Here is a 6,822-nt window from a genome sequence, read left to right on the forward strand (position 1 = left end):
GCTTGCAAATGATAGTGTGTTTTTGCATATGTGCACGCACCTGTGCACACAAAGAATGACTTCTCTCTGTGTGTAACTCCAAAATACATTCAGCAAAGATTCCAAATATATTTCCTTGTGAAGTGCTGGTGTGCCTAACGAGAAATTATTAAACCAGAGAGACTCAATGCCCACAACCACTTCTTACGTGCAAAAGCCACACTAACAGCACCTTCCTTTCGGTGTTTTCTTGGTGTGCTAAAATGCCAAACAAAACTGAGCGTCTGCACTTTCTCTTTGTTAAAACAGAGTACTAAATAGAAAGAGAAATGCATAGTAATTTTTTTTCAGAACTAATTTTCTGTCTGGGAGCTTGCCGGGAAATTAAGGGAATTGCACTAAGAGGACATTTGTGGCTGTTTCTCAACATCTTCATGCATTTGGATGTGAAAGGATGTCTCATCAAACCACTTGGCCAACAAATGCTTCTCTGAATAGGGCTGGTAAAGCTTGAAGGTGTTGAAGAATCGTGATGCTTTTTCCCACTCAAACGACTTTAAGTGCACTAAATTGTCTTTTATAATCAAGCTATTAGAATGACATTAAAATATAATCTGCACGAACAGTCTAGCAATTTATCAAATGTTGCATTAGCTTGCCTGACATTTTAATTTCCAAGTTCTTTATTTGTAGATTGGCCTGCTTGGTCACAAATTACATAAAACCCTCTTCATTCTTTATGTTTGAAATCAACTTAAAAGAAGTGAGCAATCCAGGCTGTCTTGAGATCTCCATTTTATCACGGTATTTCAAGAATGTAACTGTAAAGTATAGAGATGTTATCCAAATAATTAGAGTAAGACCTTACTGTTTAGAACAGAGTACCCCGTTTTAAAAGTTAAACCTTAGGCAAATAGCATGCTGCTTCAGACCTGGTCAGAATAGCCTGGTATTGATTATTTGGACTGTGCCCTTCCAGGGTCTGTGGCAGAAAAGTCTTTCACCTCACCTATCTCCTAAGCTTTAAAAATTAAAACAAAATCTGGAGATGCCAGCAACTGAACTTGGGTCCATCAGCAAGAAAAGCATGTGCTCTATCACTGTGCAGTGGTCCCGCTTAAAACTACATAAAACCTAGACTTCTGTGGTAAGACTATATGAGAAGACTGGACCAAAGAGACAGAAGAGTTTTGTTGCTGGTGAACTCTCCACATGACTGCCCTGCAGTATCCCTTCCTGAGCAGACCCACCTAGGTGGTTTTAGAAATGGTCTTGGACTTGGACAAGGTGGCTTTGGAAAAACTAAGATTTACACGTGCTTCAAAAATGTGGCAAGGATTTTAGGGAAGGGAAAAGCAAGTTAGGTATAACAGGCTTGCATCTGGGACCAATCCTATTTGTCTATCTTGAAATAACCTTCCAATTATATTGGGATGTCTTTCCCAAATTCATGTCAGAACCTCTTTTCAATATCTGGAAATGTGGAAAGGAATTCTAAAGAAAAAAGTTAGAGAATGCATGGAATTAATTTTCCTCCTTTCTGAATTAACTAAACCATATCCTCTGCCTCAGTGTGTGTAGGATTAAGCATGAGATCTTGCCCTAAAATGGGGGGAAAGAGAAGTTGTTAATGAGCACAGGGGCACTGTAGAAATATTGGTAGGCTCTGGAAGTTGGCTTACTGAAGCAGTCTGATATGAATAATGGCCAGCTAGATCTTTCCTCTGAGTCACTTGTAATGACCAAATGAATGCCCCACGAGAAGGTACTAAATGATCCATAGTCATTCTCAAAATTCTGAGTGAGTAAAAAATATTTGATACACTTCCTCTGATTATTATACCTATTGGATATGTCAAAATAGCAATTACTTTTTAGATTTTAGGCAGCGCTTTAAGAAATCCAAAGAAAATTTCACCATTCCCACAGTATGTTCTAGATTTATAGTAAAAACGATTTCGATCCACATAGAATATAACTTGTCTTCTGGGCAAGAAATTTCATGCATGGCTGAAAGAATGCTGTCAAAAGGAGGTGTGAGCACTTCTTATTTTTAAAGCCCTAGAGGGTCTGGGTTAAGTTTTGTGAAGTTTCTTCCACACTCAGCTACATAATAAAACAAGCTTCCTGACATGTGGAACATGGAATAGATAATTTGGACGTGGTTCAGACTTTACTTTGATGGCAGTTCTTGTGATGAATGGTATGTGAAGTTCAACATTTGCTAAGTGCTGAGAGCTTCAGACTAAAGCACTTTCCACCTTGCAAAAATAATGTAAATTAATCATGTTTCCTTGGTACACTTTTACAATGTTGTGTGAAGGAGATTGCACTTAGGAAATTGCCTGCCAGAGTTAAGGGACAGGAAATGACAGCTTTGCTATGCACTAGTGCCACTGCTTATCGGAGGTGATGTTTATTATTTATTTATTTAACTTCTATGCCGCCCCCACTACCCAAAGGTCTCTGAGCAACTTACAACAATTTAAATGTAATAAAAAGATAAAACAATTAAAATACAGCACTCTAAAATTGCCATCAGAACCCACAGTTGATATTATTTCAGTTAAAAACCTTCTGGAACAGGAAGGTTTTGACCTGGTGCCGAAACGTCATCAGCGTCGGCGCCAGACAAATCTCCCTCGGGAGGGTATTCCATAGTCATGTGGCAGCTGCCAAAAAGGCCCTTTGTCTACAAGCCATCCCTCTTACCTCCTTGAGGGACGGCTCTTTCAGGAGGGCCCACTAGCTAGATCTTAATTGCCGAGTAGGAAGGAGGCGGTCCTTCAGGTATCCAGGGCCCAAGCCATTTAGGGCTTTATATTAGGGATGGGGATAACTCACCATTTTGGCGAGTCATCTTGCTTCGTGATGATGACTCGCCTAAAGTTGACACTCACAAAGCACGTGGTTCATGGGGTTATTTAAAAAAGAAAACATGCCCCCACCCCCTGCTGCAACTGTCATGCCCTGCTGCCACCCCTCCACTGCCATGCTGCCACTGCCCCTCCACCCCATCCCCCACCCCTGCCATCCCCGTCGACACCCCCATATGAAGAAACCACCCCCACATCCTATGGCTTTCCCATTCTGCCTACCGGTAGACTGTGGGGGTGGGTGGCTGCCTATGGGCCCACTGATCAGCTGATCAGCAGGCTGGTAGTCAGAATAGAAAAGCCATAAATAAAATTCATATGGGGACGAATAAAAATGGGAAATATTCGTCGATCCGTATTCGTTGGGACTTAAAATTTGACAAATATAGATCAACGAATATATGATGAATCAGCTATATTAGTAAAAAAACTATTAGTAAAAAAACTACAAAAAAACACCAATCCGTTTTTATATTCGTCCCCATCTCTACTTTATTCATCAAAACAAGCACTTTGAATTGGGCCTGGGCAGTGACTCATAGCCAATGTCATTTGAACAGAATCGGCCTGATGGGTTCCCTAGCGGCCCCACCACTCACCAGCCACACAGCTCAATTCTGAACCAGTTGCAATCACCCGACCCTCTTCAAAGGCAGCCCCACGTACAGCACATTGCAGTGATCTATACAGAACGTTACCAGTGTATGCGTAACTCATGAGACTCCGCTCGTCCAGGTAGGGCCGTAGCTTGTATAATTTCCGCAGCTGAAGGAAGGCACCCCAGGCCACCAAGTCCACCTGGGCTTCCAGAGTTAGACTGGGGTCCAGAAGCACCCCCAGGCTGTGGACCCTGTCCCTTAGGGGGAGTGTAACCCCATTCAAGGCAGGGAAATGGCCCTCTAGCCTGTTGGAGTCCTCTAGGGCCTAGGCTGATAGTATTGGGGGACTTCAATGTCCGCACTGAAACCAACTTATTAGGAGCAGCTCAGGACTTCATGTCGTCCATGACAACCATGGGTCTGTCCCAAGTGGTTTCTGGCCCCACACATATAGCAGGGCGCACTCTGGACTTTGTTCTTCATGCTGGGCAGGATGATGGTGATCTGGGTGTGGAGGAGCTCTCTGTAGTTCCGTTGTCATGGAGAGATCACTACCTGGTAAGGTTTAGACTTACTGGAACTCTTAATCTCTGCAGGGGTGGAGGACCTATTAGGATTGACCGCCCCAGGAGACAGTGATATTCTGATGGCTCTTGGAGAGTTTCCTGTTGCCTCGGCAGGCGATTCTGTCAAAGCTCTACCGTGGACCCTTGACTTACAGACGGCTTGACTTACAGACTTTTTGAGTTACAGACTTCTCTGGCGGCAAAATTTAGGTTTGACTTGCAGACTGAGATTTGACTTACAGACCAGAAAAAAACCAAAATGGAACAAAAACGGCCTGTTCCGGGATTAATCGGTTTTCAATGCACTGTAGGTCAATGGAGACTTGACCTACAGACTTTTTGACTTCAGAACCGCCTTCCAATACGGATTAAGTTCTCAAGTCAAGACCCCACTGTAGCTGATCCCCTGAATGGGGAAAAGGCCAGGTTGGTGGACACAATCGCTCCTAAGCGTCCTCTCCCATGAAGTAGAGCCAGGCAAGTCCCCCAGTTCACCAGGGAGCTGGCAGTGATGAAACGAGTGGGATGGAGACGAGAGCAATGATGGCAGAAAACTCTGAGTGAATCCAACTGAACACGGGTTAGAGCCCATTTGAAGGCCTATTTCGTGGCAGTGGCAGCAGCAAAGAAAAGGTTCTTTGCTTCTGCCATTGCACCTGGACAAAGTTGTTCAGCAGAGTTGTTTCGAGTGCTCAGGACCTTAATACATGCCCCACCAAAAAACAAAACAAACAAATAAAAAAACCAAAAAACCACACACAAATTATTGACCACTCCACAACCTGCTGTGAGAAATTTGTACAGCACTTTGCAAATAAAGTCGCTTGGATGCCCTCTGACTTGGATGCTGTAATTGATATAGACCCAGTGGATGTAACTTTGGCCCCTCCTTGTCCTGTTTCAATGAATACTTTTTCAGTTGGTGCAACCTGATGATGTGGACAGGATTCTTGGAGAGGTGAATGCTATGACATGTGCTGGACTCTTGCCCTTCCTGGCTCATAAAAGCAGCCAGAGGAGGAAAGGCCGACTGGATACGGGGAGAGGTAAATGCCTCCTTGCAGCAGGGTATGATCCTTCCTTGCTTAAAGGAGGCAGTAATAAGACTACTACTGAAGCAGCTCTCCCTGGATCCCAGTGTACTGTATTGGATAACTACTGGCCAGTCTCAAACATCCCATTCCTGGGCAAGGTATTGGAGTGTGTGGTGGTTTCTCAGCTCCAGGGATTCCTGGAGGAAGTGGATTATCTAGACCCATTTCAATCTGGTTTCAGGCCTGGCTATGGTACAGAGACAGCTTTGATCACCTTGGTGGATGACCTACGCCAGGAACTGGACAGGGGGAATGTGTCCCTGTTGGTTCTGCTGGACATCTCAGTAGCTTTCGATACCATCAGCCATGGTATCCTTCTGGGCCATCTCTCTGGGATAGGACTCAGAGGCATTGTTTTACAGTGGCTCCAGTCCTTCCTGGAGGGGAGAATTCAGAAAGTAATGCTACGTAATTCCTGCTCAATACCTTTGCCATTGGCCTGTGACATTCCCCAGGGTTCTACTTTGTCACCCATGCTTTTAAACATCTACATGAAACCTCTGGGAGATGTTGTCTGGAGTTTTGGGGTTCGGTGTTACCAGTATGCGGACAACACCCAACTCTATCTCTCCTTTTCACCTAATTCCAGGGAAGCTGTCTTGACTCTAAACCAGTGCTTGGCATCAGTAATGGGCTGGATGAGGGCAAACAAACTGAAACTTAATCCAGACAAGACAGAGGTGCTCCTGGTTAGTCAGAAGGCAGATGAGGGAATAGGGATACTACCTGTGCTGGATGGGGTTACACTTCCCCTGAAAACTCAGGTCCACAGCTTAGGTGTACTCCTGGATTCATCCCTAAGCTTGGATGCCCAGGTCTCAGTGATGGCCAGGAGTGCATTTGCACAGCTAAAGGTGGTGCACCAGCTGCACCCGTTCCTTGAGATGTTGGATCTAGCTGCAGTGACACATGCCTTAGTTACATCCCATTTGGATCACTGTAACACACTCTGTGTGTAGCTGCCTTTGAAGACAGTTCAGAAACTTCAGCTGGTGCAAAACTTTTCAGCCAGACTACTGACTGGGGCCAACAACGCATCTGTTACAAGAACTGCACTGGCTAGCAGTCCATTTCCGGGCCCAATTCAAAGTGCTGGTCATTACCTATAAAGCCCTATACAGCTTGGGTCTGGGCTACCTGAAGGACCGTATCTCCTGATATGCGCCTTCTCGGCGATTTAAGATCAGCAGCGGAGATCCTCCTCTCGGTCCCATTGCCAGCACAAGCACAGCTGATGGGGACACGGGAGAGGGCCTTCTCTGTGGCAGCTCCCAGGCTATGGAACACTCTCTCTCAGGGGATCAGGATGGCCCCGCCCCTTTTATCCTTCTGAAAAAAGCTAAAGACCCATCCCTTCAGGCAGGCTTTTAACAATTATAACTGAATCCCTGAACCCCATTTTAGCAAATAATTTAAATCTTTTTTTATGTTTTCATGTTTTAGTCTTTTAAGTTAATTTTAAATTATATATTGTTTAATTTATATTTTAATATTTGACCTATATTATGTTTTTAATTGTGTGAATTTTAATGTTGTGAGACGCTTTGGGTCCCTTGTTGGGAGAAATGCAGCATATAAATAATACTAATAAAACTAATAAAACTACACTACTACTACCAACAACAACAACATTAAACAAATGACAGAAATGCATTTGGGGTTCCTTTCCTAAAATATTTTAATTTGAAACTAAAAATCCAAAATGTCC

The sequence above is a fragment of the Pogona vitticeps genome, chromosome 2, assembly GCF_051106095.1.
Source record: "Pogona vitticeps strain Pit_001003342236 chromosome 2, PviZW2.1, whole genome shotgun sequence".
NCBI classification, from domain to species: domain Eukaryota; kingdom Metazoa; phylum Chordata; class Lepidosauria; order Squamata; family Agamidae; genus Pogona; species Pogona vitticeps.